Raw genomic sequence first — 20,169 nt, 5'->3', positions numbered from 1 at the left:
TCATTCAAATTTTTGGATTGTTCCCTTACTGACAACAGACGTTATTTTAGGTACGAATTTTCCGGTACAACATGACGCAATTATTGGCTTTCAAAATTCCTATTTAATGTTAAAGGATGAAAATGTACAACTGGCATTAGAATTTCACCACGCTTTATCTGCAGAAGAACAAGAAATTAATCGAACAGAGGTCATTTCGACATCGCGCAACATAGTCATTCCACATTGTTCACAGATACGTACGTACACAACTACAATTCACCAGACGAAGCCAACTATGACGTTATGCAAATGATTTCTGATAAAGTGAAGCAAAGCAGTGCAAATAGAGACGACTAACGTACAGAGCTACGCAATATTCTTTTACAGCAAGCTACAGTTTTTGACAACATCCCTGGTACTATGTCCGGTTTCATATATCAATTTCAAGTTAAACAGCACGACACGTTTAAAGCCAAACATTATTCCATTCCATATATTCACAGAGAACAAGTTAAGAAAGAATTGCAAGCTATGCTTGACCAAGGAATTATTGAAATGGCAGTTAGTCCGTACATAAACTCGCTCCATATTGTTAAGAAAAAAGATGGTTCACTTCGACACGTACTTGATTCGCGTATTGTCAACGACATTATTATTAATGAAACAGATCGCCCACAGACACTAGAAGAACTTCTAGAGAGATTTCATGGTACTGCTATTTATTCCACATTAGATTTGAAAACGGGATTTTGGGAAATTCAGCTCCATCCGAACTGCAGGAAGCACACAGCATTTCTCTGTTTTGGTGATTGTCATCAATTTTTCAAATTACCGTTCGGTTTAACAATTTCTTCAGCAGATTTTATTCGCGGTTTGAATAGTATACTTCCTACAGAACTTAAAGACAGAGTCACAACATATGAAGACGACATCCTTATTGCAGAAGCTAACTGGTGTGAACACAATTTGATTCTTGAACCACTGTTACAAACTTTTCGTGCACAAGGGCTCACAGTTAATCTTAGCAAATCGCACTTCGGGAAAACTTCCATAAAATTTCTTGGACATGTAATTTCAGCAGAAGGCATTGCGCCTGACCCGGAAAAACTTCAAGCTTTACGTGACATTACTGTTCCAACGACGAAAAAACAACTACGCAGCTTTCTTGGATTAATTAACTTTTTCCGTATATTTATTCATTACTCTGCTTTAGACACCCCTAGGTTATGCCAGTTGACGGGTAAAAACGCTATTTGGTCCTGGGATAACCAAGCACATTCTGAATTTGTTAATCTGAAACTTGCCTTGTTGAATGCACCTCTATTATCATACCCAGAGCTTACTAGAAATTTTTCCATTGCCACCGACAGTTCTAACACCGCTTTAGGCGTACACATTTTTCAGGAAATTGAAGAAAATGGTGCTACAACAAGTAAAAACATCGCCTTTGCAAGTCGCATCCTATCACATGCTGAAAGCAATTATTGTGTTACAGAACTTGAAACATCATGTGTTGTATGGGCATTTACGAGATTTAGGCATTTTCTCTATGGAAGACATAGTACCGTTTACACAGATCATAGATCTATACAGTCTTTACTTTCAGCTAAATTGACAAATGTCAGGTTAAGCAAATGGAAACTTTATTTACAGGAATTTAATTTTACAATTGTTCACATTCGTGGTACACAAAATATTGTAGCAGACGCACTATCCCGTTCTCTCAGCAACAATCAGCAAGACATCGCAACCAACTTCTGCCAAGCAAATTTTAGTGTCACGTATATTCAACAAGTCGCATTTGAAAATTTCATTTGTTCGTCATTACGAGACATAGCACAAGAACAGAGCAAAGACAACGTGTGGAAATAAATTAAACGCCTTTGGCAAGATAAGAATAATGTTACCATTAGAAACCATTATACTGTACGCAATAATATTCTGTTTCGCCGCTCTCACCCTGACAGCAACAACTGGTTATTATGTATTCCTGACGAGCTTGTTAACAAATTAATTTGGTATACTCATTTAAGTTACGCACATTATGGAGCCAGAAAATGTTTTCTTATACTGAGACAGAACTGTTATTTTGCGAACATTGAGAAAGGTATTCGACGAGTTTTAGCGTCATGTAAAATCTGCCAGAAAGCTAAATCAGACACGACTTCTCATATTCCTCCGTTACATCCCATTGTACCCGTTAAATTGAGACATTTGGCCGCTGTAGACATTTTTGGTCCGATTCCCAGAACTAATAGAGGTTTTGGTTACATCTTTGTCGCTATCGAACTCACTTCGAAATTTGTTACCTTCACTCCGTTACGCAAAGCTACTGCTAAATCTATTTGCATTTGTAAAACAGTTTCTATTTCATGTAGGACATGTATTGAAAGTAAATTCCGACAATGGACCACAATTTGGATCTGCAATATGGACACGTATGTTACGAGCTAGAAACATTTATCCGATCTATATATCCAAGTATCACGCTTCTTCGAACCCTTGTGAACGACTAATGAAAGAAATTGGTAAACTATGTAGAATATACTGCCATAAAAGACATATTGACTGGGATACACACATACTCTCATTCCAGGATGTAATTAATTCCAAACCAAATGAATCTACTATTCTATCTCCGACTGTTAAATTGAAAAATGTTGAACCACCAAACAAAATTAAACAATTTCTATCCTTCCCTACATCTCGTCGACTACGCCACCATGTAATAATTGACATTGCACTCAACAACATCAAACGTGCTGCTGATCGCCGGAGAAGACAACAAAAACAGGTTTGTACAAGCCGTGACTTTCACATAGGACAGAAGATATTAGTATGTACACACTATTTATCCAACAGATGAAAGAGTAGATGCAGTAAATTTGAGCTTCTGTACGCAGGTCGATACAGAATTCGCAGCATTCCTCATCCCAATGTAGTACATGTTGAAACTTTGCGAACCAGAAAAAGCAAAGGCAATCACCATGTCTCCAATATTAAACCCTTTATTGAATGAACATACTTTATGATTTATCACATTGTAATGCCTTTTCTAGTTATTGATATGACCACTGACTGATGATGATTATATTTTTTCTTGGCAAGTTCGCGGCTAGGTAAGGTTAGCACGTCGCTTTTCTTGTCGTTGCACATCAGACCGTGCACATTGTTTCATTTTTTCGTGTATGTATGATTGTTTCGCTGTTTTGTCTGTATGCACTACGAAATCTTTAAGATATAACAAACACCAGTTGACTTTGACATTTTTCCTTATGATATCTCAATATCTTGACTATTCTACATTTTTTGCTACTACATTATGATACTGTGTGTACATTTTTTGCACTTGAAAACTGTCTTTGTTTTTGACCAAATACGTTTTCTGTCGTGGAATGCTGTATGCTTAGTTAGATCACTAGATACAAGTTTTTATTTAATGAGGATATGTTTAAATGCAAGATATTAATTGATATTCATCATTTTCAGAAAGCAATAATGTGTAAAAGAAATAAGTTAAACAAAACACAGAGGTTTACTATGAAATGGGTATTTCAACTTCGGAATGAACGAAAGTAAATGCAATATCTTGTCATGAAGAGTAAATGGATCAGAATTAAGAAGCATTAACCAGAATATACTATACACGCCGTATGACAGCAGTCTTGACTAATTATTTTTCTTTCAGAATACGGGACGATTGATGTAGGCTGTCAGACAGAACTACAGATGTTAATTTTAGTGATGATATATGCTAGAAGTAAGAAACTCTATACTATATGAAGTAATGAATGATAATGAATAGTTGTATGAAGTAAATGGTAATATTAATATCAATAATGAAGTGTCTACTTCTTTTGCAGATGATAATAAATGATTATGGTAATAACAATGAAGTTTTTCTTTGCGGATGATGATAATGATCAAGTTTATGTATTTTGTATTAGTTAAGAGGTGCTATGTAGTTATTTAAGTATTTGTTACAGTTCCTTTTGACAGTATGTCTTATGTCGCATAGTATAATGACTGAATGTTTTGGGAAAGACAGCCGGAGTACATACATATTAAGTACACGTTTCATTACCTGTTATTTCGAAGTTTACTTCTTTTCAGCATAGTATGAATACATTTCTTCTTTCAGCTCAATAATACACTTTGTATTTTTTCCAGGAGAAGCTTTTCATGATATTAGTATGCTATAAACACTTAGTTATGAAACCTGTTCTAATACTTACCCAGTTGTGTCTATCATTTATGAATGTGATCAAATATACGGTACTTGTTTCATAATCTTGCTACAGCTGACTCATGACGAATCACGTTATTAATCCTTATTTCCAGCAATAAGCCAAAATCATATACTTTCATGCCCCAGCAATTATCGATCCAAACGCAATGCATTGCTAGCACAAAAAAAATAGTTACCTGTCCCAACTATTACCAGTATACAACTAAATAATGCTACCAGTTTAAGATATATTTCTAGTCCTAAATATAATGCAGATTACTCTGATGTATTGATTCCATTATGCCTATGTATTATTGTATTAAAGACCTTGAGTAATAGTTACAATGTCTTACATTTTAAATATGTCTTATGTCACTTACATGATATCATATATAAACACTAGCAGCTTGATGCTACACTCAATAACTCCTGTTTTAAATGCTGACTTGTGAATAACACTGAATATTGTTTTGTAGGAGAATCTCAGAACAAAGAGCAGTGTTGACTGCAGTAGGAACTGTGTGTTAGTAGCAGTAAGTAGTAGCTAGCAGTCTGGTGTATCGTGTTGGCTGGGCCGGTCGTGGTGGAGCGGTGGCGGAGCCTGAGCGTTGTAGCATAAGGTAAAAGTAGCCTCGCGCATATGTAGTATTGTTATATCAAGTTCCATGTAAATGTATTAAAAAGTCTCTTAATAATAATCTTTCTCATAAAAAGTAACTTTTGACAATCATTCATTTCAATTTAAAGAATTTACTAATTTCTTCAATCCATGGTCATCCCGATTACTGCAAAGAAAAATCAGTTGTTCTTTTTATACATGACGGATCTATCGGTCAGCATAGCACTCGGCTGTGCCTGAAAAATTTCTTATAGGATCTGATATATATGCGTTATCCGGCGACCTTATTGAGGTAAGAATTTTCTATTTATTCAGAATGATCTTCCAGGGCCATGACGCAGCTCTGCTGACGTCTAAAATTTTTCAGTTTAAATTCACAGTCAGTTATTGAAAGGTTATAAGTGAGTCACATTTTTAATATTGAGAGATTAGTCACATTTTATCATTGATAGGTTACGCAATTTCCACTAAATGTGAAAGATAATTATATATTTTTATATTGGGGAGGTTACACAGTGTTGCACCTTATTACAGTTTCCAAACTTTCGCTCTCCAGCAAGACGCATAATAGAAGTTCAATTTTGTATCTTATTCTGTTTTAAATAATGGCATTAAGGTTCTAGGTGTTGCAATCTTTATCTAAAATTACGAAAATTACTATGGAAATTAAAGGTTTTTGTGAATTTAAAATATGTTCAAAGATACAAGATGGTCATGTTAGTAGGAAGAAACCTTCCGCTGTAATTTAAAAACATTGAGAATGAGAAATTCTTGTCGACACAGGTTTGGAAAACACCATTCTCGTGAAAGACTACTTGCTATTTACTCAAGGGAGATGTTGAGCGCTGTCGGCAATGGATTTCAAATCGATTCCTGATTTATAGACTTCCAGAGGACTCTTGACACAGTAACTCACAAGAAGCTTTTAATCAAATTGCATCATTGTGGAATATCGCCTCAGTTGTGCGACTGGTTTCGTGATTTCCTGTCAAAGAGGTTGCAGTTCGTAGTAACTGACGGGAACTCACCGAGTAATACAGAAGTGATTTTTGGCGTTCCCCAGGGAAATGATATAGGCTCTCTACCTTTCCTTATCAATATAAAGGATTTAGGAGACAGTCTGAGCAGCCGTCTTAGATTGTCTGCAGACGTAGCAGCACTTTACCGTCTAATAAGGAGCAGCATGCGGAAAAAACGAACACCTATATCTTTCCGTCCGATCTTCTCCGATTTCTCTTATTTTATTATGATGATTGTTTCTCCCTATGTAGATCGGCGCAAACTAAATACTTTGGCATTCGCTGTTGAAAGCTGGTGGGTGAAATTTTGTGAGAAATGCTAAAAGGAATCTGTTAAACTTCAGTTTCACAATAAATCAGTCAAATCTAAGGACCGTAAATTCAACTACATACCTAGAAATTACAATAACGAACAATGAAAACTGGAAAAAATACATAGAAAATATTGTGGGAAAGGCGAACCCAAGACTGCGTTTTATTGGCAGAACACTTAGAAGGTGCAACAGGCCTACTAAAGACACTGCCTACACTAAGCTTTTTCCATCCTCTTTTAGAATACTGGTGCGCGGTGGAGGATCCTAACCAGATAGGGTTGACAGAGTACATCGAGAAAGTTCAAAACACGTTTTGTACTATTGCGAAGTAGGGAAGAGAATGTCACTGAAATGTTAGAGGATTTGGAGTGGACTGCCATGCATTATATATAGATTATCCAGAGCTTTGTTCAGAGGTGGATCACTACACGTCACATCTGAAACAGGGCTCGAAGGCGGACCAACGACGCGTTACGTCCGACGATGTGTTCTACGTTCAAAGTTGGATCATGGGGTCATGGGGGCCACCAGCGATACATGCACATGCAGAGACATACAGAAAACAGAGGAAACGTGCGGGAACTGTAGAATTCGTGGGTGGAGGTGACTGGATGCATTCGTGTACAGTGCTGTACTATGCCGTTCGACCAAAAAAGTAATGCATTTGCGCTAGGTGCTGGCAGCTGTACTACATTTACATGCAATTTTAGAACGCGGAACGAGAAGTGATGTGATGATCGCATTGGAAAAAGTGATATGAAATCGATAGAAATACGAAAAGTGACGGAAAATAAGTATAAGTGGAGGGAAATCACACCGAAATCGGGGAAAATTGAAGTGATTGCGTGTCTTCTGGTTGGAGCAGAACAATTCTTGTACATGGAAACGAGTATACGACAGCAAAAGGAAACCGAGAAAACGTTGACGTGGAAACACCGGGAACCGGGAAACAATCATCTTTTTCTCCGAGGCAGCATTCTGCTGTTTGTCAATTGAGATAATAGTGATACACAGGAGTTGGCAGCTGGCTTTGGTGCTTTCCTGGAAAAACAGAGAGCCATCTGGCTCTGAACTTACTTGCATCTGCGTTAAAGGATGACAGAGAGTGTATGGAGTGATCGGTTGAGATGGAGTTGTAACGAGGTACGATTTAATGGTAGACTGATGATGCAATCCAAAGAGCTCTGATGTTGCTGCACGTCATTTGACCATTTTTCTGGTGTTTTGGCAGGATGCATCAGTTGTGTGACATAACGTGCGTTCGGCTCGTATACCAGAACGTGTTCTGTGTGTGACTTAAAGCAATGTCTACTTGAGATCGTTAACTGCAAACCTCTCGGTCACCAGAGTATTCCCATCTCATGTGTAATGAAAGGTGACCATCCTGTTTCGACAAATTCCTGTAAACGGACGAAGATTTATGCGACGTACTTCATTCCCCCGTCGCATTTTGGGTATAAAATAGAGATGGGGGGGGGGGAGTTGGGTTGTTTGGGGAAGGAGACCAGACAGCGAGGTCATCGGTCTCATCGGATTAGGGAAGGACGGGGAAGGAAGTCGGCCGTGCCCTCTGAAAGGAACCATCCCGGCATTTGCCTGGAGCGATGTAGGGAAATCACGGAAAACCTAAATCAGGATGGCCGGACGCGGGATTGAACCGTCGTCCTCTCGAATGCGAGTCCAATGTTTACCCACTGCGCCACCTCGCTCGGTCTATAAAATAGAGACTCCAGTTTCATAACTAGGTTAGCGACAGGTGTTGGTGAGGCACTGTAATCGCCGTGTATACATCTGCTAGACAGATGTCCTGTTTGTAGAGTTAGTAACGGCATGACGTGTAATTTCATATGTCAACTGTTTCCATGTAAGAATTATTTTCCGTTACTATCGATCATTTTATAGGAGTGATGCGATCGTAGTATAACTTCTGAATCGTGGTCGGATGTGAAGAGTGGACGCTATACACCTCTGGAAAGCTATATTGTACATGCATCATAAAGAATCGATCTTTTAAGGAAGTAGTTTCTTCATTTTACAGTTTGCCATCATCGATACAGATAGCCGTACCGTAGGTACAACCACAACGGAGGGGTATCTGTTGAGAGGCCAGACAAACGTGTGGTTCCTGAAGAGGGGCAGCAGCCTTTTCAGTAGTTCCAAGGGCAACAGTCTGGATGATTGACTGATCTGGCCTTGTAACAATAACCAAAACGGCCTTGCTGTGCTGGTACTGCGAACGGCTGAAAGCAAGGGGAAACTACGGCCGTAATTTTTCCCGAGGGCATGCAGCCTTACTGTATGATTAAATGATGATGGCGTCCTCTTGGGTAAAATATTCCGGAGGTAAAATAGTCCCCCATTCGGATCTCCGGGCGGGGACTACTCAAGAGGATGTCGTTATCAGGAGAAAGAAAACTGGCGTTCTACGGATCGGAGCGTGGAATGTCAGGTCCCTTAATCGGGCAGGTAGGTTAGAAAATTTGAAAAGGGAAATGGATAGGTTAAAGTTAGATATAGTGGGAATTAGTGAAGTTCGGTGGCAGGAGGAACAAGACTTCTGGTCAGGCGACTACAGGGTTATAAACACAAAGTCAAATAGGGGTAATGCAGGAGTAGGTTTAATAATGAATAGGAAAATAGGAACGCGGGTAAGCTACTACAAACAGCTTAGTGAACGCATAATTGTGGCCAAGATAGATACGAAGCCCACACCTACTACAGTAGTACAAGTTTATATGCCAACTAGCTCCGCAGATGACGAAGAAATTGAAGAAATGTATGATGAAATAAAAGAAATTATTCAGATTGTGAAGGGAGACGAAAATTTAATAGTCATGGGTGACTGGAATTCGAGTGTAGGAAAAGGGAGAGAAGGAAACGTAGTAGGTGAATATGGATTGGGGCTAAGAAATGAAAGAGGAAGCCGCCTGGTAGAATTTTGCACAGAGCACAACATAATCATAGCTAACACTTGGTTTAAGAATCATGATAGAAGGTTGTATACATGGAAGAACCCTGGAGATACTAAAAGGTATCAGATTGATTATATAATGGTAAGACAAGGATTTAGGAACCAGGTTCTAAATTGTAAGACATTTCCAGGGGCAGATGTGGACTCTGACCACAATCTATTGGTTATGACCTGTAGATTAAAACTGAAGAAACTGCAAAAAGGTGGGAATTTAAGGAGATGGGACCTGGATAAACTGAAAGAACCAGAGGTTGTACAGAGTTTCAGGGAGAGCATAAGGGAACAATTGACAGGAATGGGGGAAAGAAATACAGTAGAAGAAGAATGGGTAGCTTTGAGGGATGAAGTAGTGAAGGCAGCAGAGGATCAAGTAGGTAAAATGACGAGGGCTAGTAGAAATCCTTGGGTAACAGAAGAAATATTGAATTTAATTGATGAAAGGAGAAAATATAAAAATGCAGTAAATGAAGCAGGCAAACAGGAATACAAACGTCTCAAAAATGAGATCGACAGGAAGTGCAAAATGGCTAAGCAGGGATGGCTAGAGGACAAATGTAAGGATGTAGAGGCTTTTCTCACTAGGGGTAAGATAGATACTGCCTACAGGAAAATTAAAGAGACCTTTGGAGATAAGAGAACCACTTGTATGAACATCAAGAGCTCAGATGGAAACCCAGTTCTAACCAAAGAAGGGAAAGCAGAAAGGTGGAAGGAGTATATAGAGGGTCTGTACAAGGGCGATGTACTTGAGGACAATATTATGGAAATGGAAGAGGATGTAGATGAAGATGAAATGGGAGATACGATACTACGCGAAGAGTTTGACAGAGCACTGAAAGACCTGAGTCGAAACAAGGCCCCCGGAGTAGACAACATTCCATTGGAACTACTGACGGCCTTGGGAGAGCCAGTCCTGACAAAACTCTACCATCTGGTGAGCAAGATGTATGAAACAGGCGAAATACCCTCAGACTTCAAGAAGAATATAATAATTCCAATCCCAAAGAAAGCAGGTGTTGACAGATGTGAGAATTACCGAACGATCAGTTTAATAAGCCACAGCTGCAAAACACTAACACGAATTCTTTACAGACGAATGGAAAAACTAGTAGAAGCCGACCTCGGGGAAGATCAGTTTGGATTCCGTAGAAATACTGGAACACGTGAGGCAATACTGACCTTACGACTTATCTTAGAAGAAAGATTAAGGAAAGGCAAACCTACGTTTCTAGCATTTGTAGACTTAGAGAAAGCTTTTGACAATGTTGACTGGAATACTCTCTTTCAAATTCTAAAGGTGGCAGGGGTAAAATACAGGGAGCGAAAGGCTATTTACAATTTGTACAGAAACCAGATGGCAGTTATAAGAGTCGAGGGATATGAAAGGGAAGCAGTGGTTGGGAAGGGAGTAAGACAGGGTTGTAGCCTCTCCCCGATGTTATTCAATCTGTATATTGAGCAAGCAGTAAAGGAAACAAAAGAAAAATTCGGAGTAGGTATTAAAATCCATGGAGAAGAAATAAAAACTTTGAGGTTCGCCGATGACATTGTAATTCTGTCAGAGACAGCAAAGGACTTGGAAGAGCAGCTGAATGGAATGGATGGTGTCTTGAAGGGAGGATATAAGATGAACATCAACAAAAGCAAAACAAGGATAATGGAATGTAGTCGAATTAAGTCGGGTGATGTTGAGGGTATTAGATTAGGAAATGAGACACTTAAAGTAGTAAAGGAGTTTTGCTATTTGGGGAGCAAAATAACTGATGATGGTCGAAGTAGAGAGGATATAAAATGTAGACTGGCAATGGCAAGGAAAGCGTTTCTGAAGAAGAGAAATTTGTTAACATCGAGTATAGATTTAAGTGTCAGGAAGTCTTTTCTGAAAGTATTTGTATGGAGTGTAGCCATGTATGGAAGTGAAACATGGACGATAAATAGTTTGGACAAGAAGAGAATAGAAGCTTTCGAAATGTGGTGCTACAGAAGAATGCTGAAGATTAGATGGGTAGATCACATAACTAATGAGGAGGTACTGAACAGGATTGGGGAGAAGAGGAGTTTGTGGCACAACTTGACCAGAAGAAGGGATCGGTTGGTAGGACATGTTCTGAGGCATCAAGGGATCACCAATTTAGTATTGGAGGGCAGCGTGGAGGGTAAAAATCGTAGGGGGAGACCAAGAGATGCATACACTAAGCAGATTCAGAAGGATGTAGGTTGCAGTAGGTACTGGGAGATGAAGAAGCTTGCACAGGATAGAGTAGCATGGAGAGCTGCATCAAACCAGTCTCAGGACTGAAGACCACAACAACAACAACATCATTGTTCACAGTAGAGAAACCTGCAAGGAGGGTGTGCGTCATGAGCTGGAAACATATTTCTTACATTTAAATATTAACAGCATTGTATTCCACATGACGAAAACTGCAACGATCTGACATTATAGCTTCTTTTAAGTGCAGAGCCGTGTAGCCTTAGGAGTGGGTGTGTTTATGTTCTCTCTATACGAATACCTTCTTGGTACTGACCCTGGACGCTAGAACAATGTTTTAGAATTGATAGCTTAGTTCTTTTACGTAAAAGGCTTCGAATTCCCTCTATCTGAAGCTGCATTAAGCATAAAAATCACCCATTTCTTGTTCCTCTTAAGCGAATGCTATTACATCAAAACAATTTCATATCTACTACTATATACCGACAAGGAATGCAAATCTCCTCGACATGCGCGCATTTGGAGAAATCTGGTGCACTTGGATGGGTGCGGAACAGCAGTTACAGACTCAGCACGCTCCATTCTTTCATGAGACGCAGAATGCAGCAGTGTACCTCCGGTCATTTGCAGATGAAACCGGTGACAGTGCTGTAGGGCGGGTGGGTTAAAGACAGTGCAATGAGATCTTTCAAACTTTGTCCTAAAAATGCGAGAATGCCCTCTGACTCCCATCCGCATGAGAAAAGATCGTAAATTACGTACTATGCTCGAAGTGCTAGAAATATTAGATCACTGTGTGGTATACTTCGACGTATATGTTCCAGACTTGACAATGAATAGACATACTGCACATTCTCAATGGTACTCGCCAAGCAGAGGAGGGGTGGCTTAGCGATGATACAGAATCTGGCAAACATGCTACCGCGTCACTGATCGGCGTTGAAATTGTGGCAAAATTGCTACAATTGTTAGCGCTATCAACTGTAACGCTTATTATTACAGTTTATCGACGGTGTCTTTTCCATCCCATCCACCCACTCTCACGCTGTTGATTACTATATAATAAGTGACTGACATCGCTAGTTTGAGATGGAGAAGGAGTCTAGCTGGAGTGGTATCACCTTCTAGGGATGGGTAGCACAAAAACAATGATCACTTATATGACTGCAATACGAAGAATGAACCGAAATGGAACACTGAGCCATCAGGATATCCCGTCACCTGTGACCGATGAGTTAAAATGTAGAGATCGTCAATCACGTTTGGACAGCTGTTTGGAAACGGTCCACAACGCTGCAAAACCCTTCAAGTTTCTATGTGTTGTGACTCTCTCTTACTTCAATAATCCTGTGAATGTGTGTGTGTGTGTGTGTGTGTGTGTGTGTGTGTGTGTATGTGTGAGTGTGTGTGTATGTGTGTGCACCTGTGTTGTGGTAGCAGCAGCAGCAACATGGTTTACACCATGTGACATCTAGTTTTGTGGGAGAAGCAATGGATCAGAACGTGTTAATGTCAGTTTAGAACCTGACACAGACTCGAACTCATGGTGAAAAAAACAAACTGTACGGTTGTGTACAAAACATGTTACAGCAGAAGAAAACAATGTTTCAGACAATGACACAGGATCACGAGGAGCCTGTCTTGCGACTGATAGTCTGTAGGATAAGGTCCTCCTACAGTACATGCATTGACAATTTGCACTGGTTTGTGCCATGGATCATTATATGTATATTTAACAGGATTGCTGCGTAAGGTATCTGTTTCCGGTATATTGGAAGAGAGAGATGCAGTAAAAATCTTATTGAGTCCTCTATCAGATGAAGTTAGCGGAGCTTCTATAGTTCGTAATTTTTCTCTGTTGGATGGTACAGAATAACGATGATAGAATGCCCGGGTGATAGACGTGAATGGACACTGAGGGATGTGGATCTGCTTTGTACTGCAGTACCTGTATGATGTAGAGTCTTCCCAATTTTCCTGATAAGATACATTACCGTAACTGTTCATACTGTCTTTTATACTACTCCGTGTTGTGGGAGTACGCCTTTCTTTGCTGACCTTACACATTGTGCATGGTTGACGCTGATACAATAACATGTTCCCATTTCCACTGAATGGTCAAAACACGTTCATGTTGCACTAACTCAGCGTGTTTCTACACACGTTGCAGAATGTGATAGATATAGCTCCCTCAAACTTCTGCTCAGTGCCGACTTAAATTAGTACGATCACATGCGCAAAGCTGCAGGGATGGCAGGGCAAGTCAATTCCAGGATGCATAGGGACTGTCCGGAACCAAGTTGGAATTTTAGTGTAACAGATAGGTTCGAACAAGGTGATTCATTTCGAGATATGAGAGCGCCACGAATATGATTTACTAGTGGCTGTTGAGACGTGGTGCGCCTTTTCTGGCACACTAGCTCTTTGGCAGTACTATCGATTACCCGGGTTTACTTCTATCTTTGCCCCTGTTGTCATCTGGCGGCGGGTATTTGCGGTAGTGAAGTTGGTCGTGGGACTCGCTACCAGGCGCTAGGACGTGCTTGAGGGGACGAAGGAGCAAAGCACTCGGGGTCAGCCAGCTGCGGCGCGGTCGGTCTACCTTGCAGGAGGGTAACGAGTTTGTGGTGCGCCTGTCTGACGTCAGCTCCGGGCGCTGCTCGTCGCATAGCCTTGGTGCCTGTTTTCTCGGACAGACCCGTTCCTCAAGACCATCTCGAACAACGCTCTCCATCCCACGTGTATGTGGTTTTGGTGCCTTCGTTTCGTCAAACGATTTGCGTTGCAGCGAGTGAACTTGTTGGTCGGTTGGCAGCCGGCAGAGTCTGTGTGACTGTATGCAGACTAGCAGTTACTATTTGCTTTAAAATCCGCGGGTTGGATGACTATTAAAAGGCAGATTATCACGAAGGATTGCGTGTGATTTTGGGTTTATTGCCATCAAGCGACGTCCCTGGTATATTGCTGTAAAAGAGAAAAAAAATTTGCAACCAGTTATTCTGTTATTAGTAAAACTTTTATTTGGTGAAGCTACTCATTTATATGTACTTCCTTATATACGTGCACTTATTGGTTGAACTCACTCAACAGTAAATGGTTTGTGTATTTAATCGATTTATTAACCTATATTGATTGATGTTTGGTTGGTGTTTGCCGTGTCTTCTGCGGTCTGTTTGTGTTCCAGTTTCTGCTAGTAGGGGTGGGTGGGTGCGGCGCCATGTCCCGCTTCAGTGCACAGAAGCTGTGACGTGTCGTCTAATGGGAAGTGACTCCCAGTTGAGCCCCAACGTTTAGGTGTTATTTGGACGGCTCGTCGGCTGCTTCTGGCATTTAAGTTAAGTCACCCACGCCCAGGTCACGTGTTGTGCTGGTTAGGTTTTTGGGGATTCTAAACGAACTGATGCTTTTGGTGAATTACCTTCATATTAAACTTCCTGGCAGATTAAAACTGTGTGCCCGACCGAGACTCGAACTCGGGACCTTTGCCTTTCGCGGGCAAGTGCTCTACCAACTGAGCTACCGAAGCACGACTCACGCCCGGTCTCACAGCTTTACATCTGCCAGTATCTCGTCTCCTACCTTCCAAACTTTACAGAAGCTCTCCTGCGAACCTTGCAGAACTAGCACTCCTGAAAGAAAGGATATTGCGGAGACATGGCTTAGCCACAGCCTGGGGGATGTTTCCAGAATGAGATTTTCACTCTGCAGCGGAGTGTGCGCTGATATGAAACTTCCTGGCAGATTAAAACTGTGTGCCCGACCGAGACTCGAACTCGGGACCTTTGCCTTTCGCGGGCAAGTGCTCTACCAACTGAGCTACCGAAGCACGACTCACGCCCGGTCTCACAGCAGAAGTAAAGCTGTGAGACCGGGCGTGAGTCGTGCTTCGGTAGCTCAGTTGGTAGAGCACTTGCCCGCGAAAGGCAAAGGTCCCGAGTTCGAGTCTCGGTCGGGCACACAGTTTTAATCTGCCAGGAAGTTTCATATCAGCGCACACTCCGCTGCAGAGTGAAAATCTCATTCTGGAAACATCCCCCAGGCTGTGGCTAAGCCATGTCTCCGCAATATCCTTTCTTTCAGGAGTGCTAGTTCTGCAAGGTTCGCAGGAGAGCTTCTGTAAAGTTTGGAAGGTAGGAGACGAGATACTGGCAGATGTAAAGCTGTGAGACCGGGCGTGAGTCGTGCTTCGGTAGCTCAGTTGGTAGAGCACTTGCCCGCGAAAGGCAAAGGTCCCGAGTTCGAGTCTCGGTCGGGCACACAGTTTTAATCTGCCAGGAAATTTCATATCAGCGCACACTCCGCTGCAGAGTGAAAATCTCATTCTACCTTCATATTGTAAATTAAAAAAAAATCAGTTTCATACTGTAATTTATTTGAAATCTCTGTGGGTCATGTATTTAAGTATGTTGGAAATTGTTATCTGCTGTCTTACTTGAGAAGCAAGTTATCTCTAATAATGCTTACGTTGTCTCTTACCTGTTTTGAATAAACAATGAATTTGGTAGTTGTTGTTTAAGGAGTGACATTACAGGGGCCTTGACCTTCCATCCTAGGTGTACCCGTCATTCCCACTTCCTAAGTAACAGCTGTAGCTTCTCCATAGAATACAATACAGGTATGTGGTCGAATGGACAGACTTGATTCCAAATTTCAGAAAGCATTTGTTCTACAAAGCGTAACACTTGATGTCTGAAAACCCTGTGTACATTTCTTAAGACCTCGATCAGCACACCATCTACTGTATGTGATCAGTCTCAATTTACCATCGCCTGTAATCCAGTGGATATAACGCAGAACATCTGATGTGGCACTGAGACAGAATGCGTTATGAATTCTGGAGAAATATCTGCTGGAGACATAAGGGAGAGGCTAATACCGGCTTCATACCATGTTCCTTTGCCAAATCACTTTCTAAATTCGGTGCTTTTTTATGATCTTACACCATCTGCACCTACGTAATCGCACTGTTGGTCTATTAATATACACTACGATGATCACCGTCTATATTCGGTGTAGTGGTATTGGTGGTGAAAACCATTTCATTCAGATGTAATGCCATGCCTTGATTTATAAGCTTTGTATAGTCTTTCATATGGATGTCGTTAGCGATACTTGTGAGCACCTGTAGGACCAAGATCGATAGTGACAATAACATGGTCATAGCGACCGCGTTCTTAAAATCTGGTGGTCTGTAAGACGATTACTCCTCTCTTTATGAGACACAATGGTACCACTCGCAACAAAGACTCATCCATCGCTGATTTTTGCTCAGTATTGTTTCATATCGCAAGCATTCAGCTATTGGCGAAGTATTATACTTAGTAGTAGGGGATGCATGATAGATTCGCCTTGAGAATCAGTATGTGTGTGTGTGTGTTCCGACATGAAAATGAAAATGGATATGTCCTGTCGTAAAGGAAGAAATGTATCTAATTGGAAGGAGAATCAGCATTGGTCGTATTTTTTTGTTTTATTATCCGCAAAATCGATTATCGGTCACTTAGTGACCATCCTCAGTGGTGTAATATACAATTAATGTGATCCCTCTAAGCTTGTTGATACTAATGCCTACCAATTTTAATTGTATATTACAGCACTGAGGATGGTCACTAAGTGACCGAAAATCGATTTTGCAGATAATAAAACAAAAAAATACGACCAATGCTGATTCTCCTTCCAATTCTATCCACTATTTGGTCGTGGTGCGCAGAAAACTCCATGGAGTCGCCAATCAAGAAACGGATCTGACATGGAATACTGTGGTAACCGCAAAGGGAATGAAAGATTTTTTTTTTTAAAGTTATGTCAAATCATAGGAATGGCACAGATATTTCTATTTCCAGAGCCACAGTCGTCCGGAGGGGTTATTTCCAATACCTCGCTCATTGTTGAATGTTGTCCGATTGAGGCTGAAATCCTAATACTTAATTGTAAGTGTGTGTGTGTGTGTTTGTGTGTGTGTGTGTGTTTGTGTGTGTGTGTGTGTGTGTGTGTGTGTGTGTGTGTGGGTGTGGGTGGGTGTGTCTGTGTGTATGTGTGTGTGTGTGTGTGTGTGTGTGTGTGTGTGTGTGTGTGTGTGTGTGTGTATGTGTACATGGCCTGTTTCCTAGGACGATTCTGTCTGGGGGTGTATTGGCACGCGTTCGTGGTGGCCTATGGCGGGAACGATTCACATTTCTGGGTTATGGCAGGAGTCGTCCATATGAAAAGGCCAGTTGGGACACAGGAATACAGATGCCCTAACCGTCACGCCCTCTAGATGGCTAATAAGTGAACTAATACTTAATATGTATTATGCAGCCTCCGTGATCGCATTTGTTCTCCTTGAAAATTTGAGAAGATTCAATATGGATGTGTGTTTGAGCTAGCCCGTTGCTCCCACCCATGTAAATTGTCAGGTTAACCGCTTCTGCACAGTTTCTATCTTTATGTGCTACAGAGAACGATTGCGGTGTGTGTTGTGTGCATCTAGCAGGTGAAGGATGGGTGGAAGATGCGTTTGCTGGTCCTTTAGACATCAGAAACCATTAGTTGACTGTAAATTACAAAGATTATTTGGAATCTGTTATATCATCGATGTTAGTATTCGAGAGTGGAATTATCAGTGTTTGCTATTTTTTTCGAATTTTCACGTAATGCTCTTGGCAGACGAGATAAGTTTGTCATTCTCCATGGTTTACTGCACATTCCACCTCGTTCAAGTTTTGAGGTTCTAGAGAAATTATTTCCAGTCTATGTCTTCGGAATTATATTGTTCAAGTGATACTGCTATGCAAGAGATATTGCGATGTGTTTGATATCGAGTAGTATCGCGAATATGGTATGTTGTGCTAAAACATGTGAAATTCGTATGTTCTTGTAGTCCCTGAGTCTGAAGATGGGTTTAGAAAGCAAGCAAGTAAGCAGGTTTGTGTCAGAAATAGTAACTCCTTTGTGCTGAGGGGAACCAGCCCAGCATTTGTGCAACAATTTGGAGAGTGTCCTCGGTCTACTGAGCCTGCTATGGTCATGCAGTGGGCTAGTGTGTATGTGCAGGGGCAGATGACATGGATCATCAGCTGTGGTGGACGACCGCCTGACTTCATTGGAAATATCTAGTGCTGTGACGAGTATATAAGGTGTATTTGCTCATGTTGTCTGTCTTTGTGGTATATGTACTAGTGTCTGGTGGTCGATAGATACATGCAGGATGAAGAAGTGGTAATTCTGTATGGTGCAGGATACAAATGGTGTGTTTACTTCATCAATATGTTATTTGGTGATATAGCCAGGTGGAGATCAAGCTTTCCTCGACTCTAGCTGAGCAGTGTAACTGAAGAAATGTCTTTCACATTTGATAATCTGTAGACCTCTTTTGCAGGGTTTAACTGTCAGTGCAGTATGGCGATCTGTTCAAAATAGTTTTGCTACTGAAAGTTTCATCTGCAGAAAAAAGTGGTGGACAGTGCTCCCATACAGGCAGCAGCAGCAGTTTGGCAGGTGGTCTCAGTAAGAGTCAATCGTAAAGCTACATTTATTGACAAGACATCCTTTGTGCGGGCTGTAGGGGCATTTACAGACTGATTTGAACAAGATGGGGAAGGGTAACCACAGAAAATTCTGAGATTATCTTGATGTCTTGCTCGTTCGAGTGTTAAAAGACAAGTTAAACCATCCATTCTCTGGTGGTGTGCTGTCCCTCACCTGCCGTTGTGGCATTAGGACATCTTCAGACCAGCAGCTGTAGGATGCCAAAACTCTAGCCTTTTTTTTCTTCTGTAGGGCAGTGCTTCTAATTCTGTTTGCGCATAAGTATTCTGATTTTCCCGTCTGTGCTCAGACAGTGTTCTCTTTCCAAACAACAAGAATGCTGTTAGGATTAGCAGTGTTTTCACGAGCATGTACAGAAATGATGAACGCTTTTAGCGGTGAGAACAAGGGCGAATATTTATTGTTTCTGAGACATTGCTGAAAGCATGACATTACGATTTCTGGGAAGGGTAACACACGATGGACAGGCTGTTCTGTTAGGTTCGCTAGAAAGAATGCACCCTGTGTTACTCTGGGATATTCTCGCAAACCGTTTCTGAAAGCATTGCAAAAGATTTCTATAGTGTATCTAGAGGGAGACTTGGTTGTTACTTCCATAGACATGAGACGTGAATGTAACACTTATAACCTTTTAGCTGTACCTGTAAGGTGAGTCACTAGGCAAACATCTTCCTCAGTGATTAGGCGTGCACAGGATCTGCAGGTACAAAGGCTGTGCGTCAGCACAGCAGCAACTGTAAACATGTGCGCACGGCCAGAAACGTTTGGCTTGTGGGACAGGCTGGACTGGCATGCGGGCCTTTGACCACTGTAGGGAGCAGTTTGCTGATACATCACGGTCGAATATCTTAACGATGGATCGAAAGCAGTTTTACATGCAATGAGTGTTTGTGCACTGCATTATTTGCAGCTGTTAAGTGTTGTGAGAGTGCTTGCAGTTCGTTATACATACATTATTTTTTGACGATTTTACGCATAGTGAACGTGTCTGCGCATTAGAGAACTGCATTGTTTGGTGAGCATGTCTGTAGTCTGTATAATGCAACATTTCGACAGTTTATAATTAGAGAGTGAGTTTGCAGAGTGTTATACATGCAGTATTTTGAAACTTAACGAGTTGTTTGCGTGGCTGTTCATCAGTGTACTGCATTATTTCGGTAATTTACAAGTAATTAGCATGTCTGTAGTCTGTGCAATGCATTATTTCGACAGTTTCAATTAGCGAGCGTGTTTACAGAGCGTTTTCATGCATTATTATGGTAGTTTTATTCATAGTGAACCTACCTGTACTTCA

The sequence above is a fragment of the Schistocerca nitens genome, chromosome 5 (assembly GCF_023898315.1).
Source record: "Schistocerca nitens isolate TAMUIC-IGC-003100 chromosome 5, iqSchNite1.1, whole genome shotgun sequence".
NCBI lineage: Eukaryota > Metazoa > Arthropoda > Insecta > Orthoptera > Acrididae > Schistocerca > Schistocerca nitens.
This window is presented reverse-complemented; position numbering follows the sequence as displayed.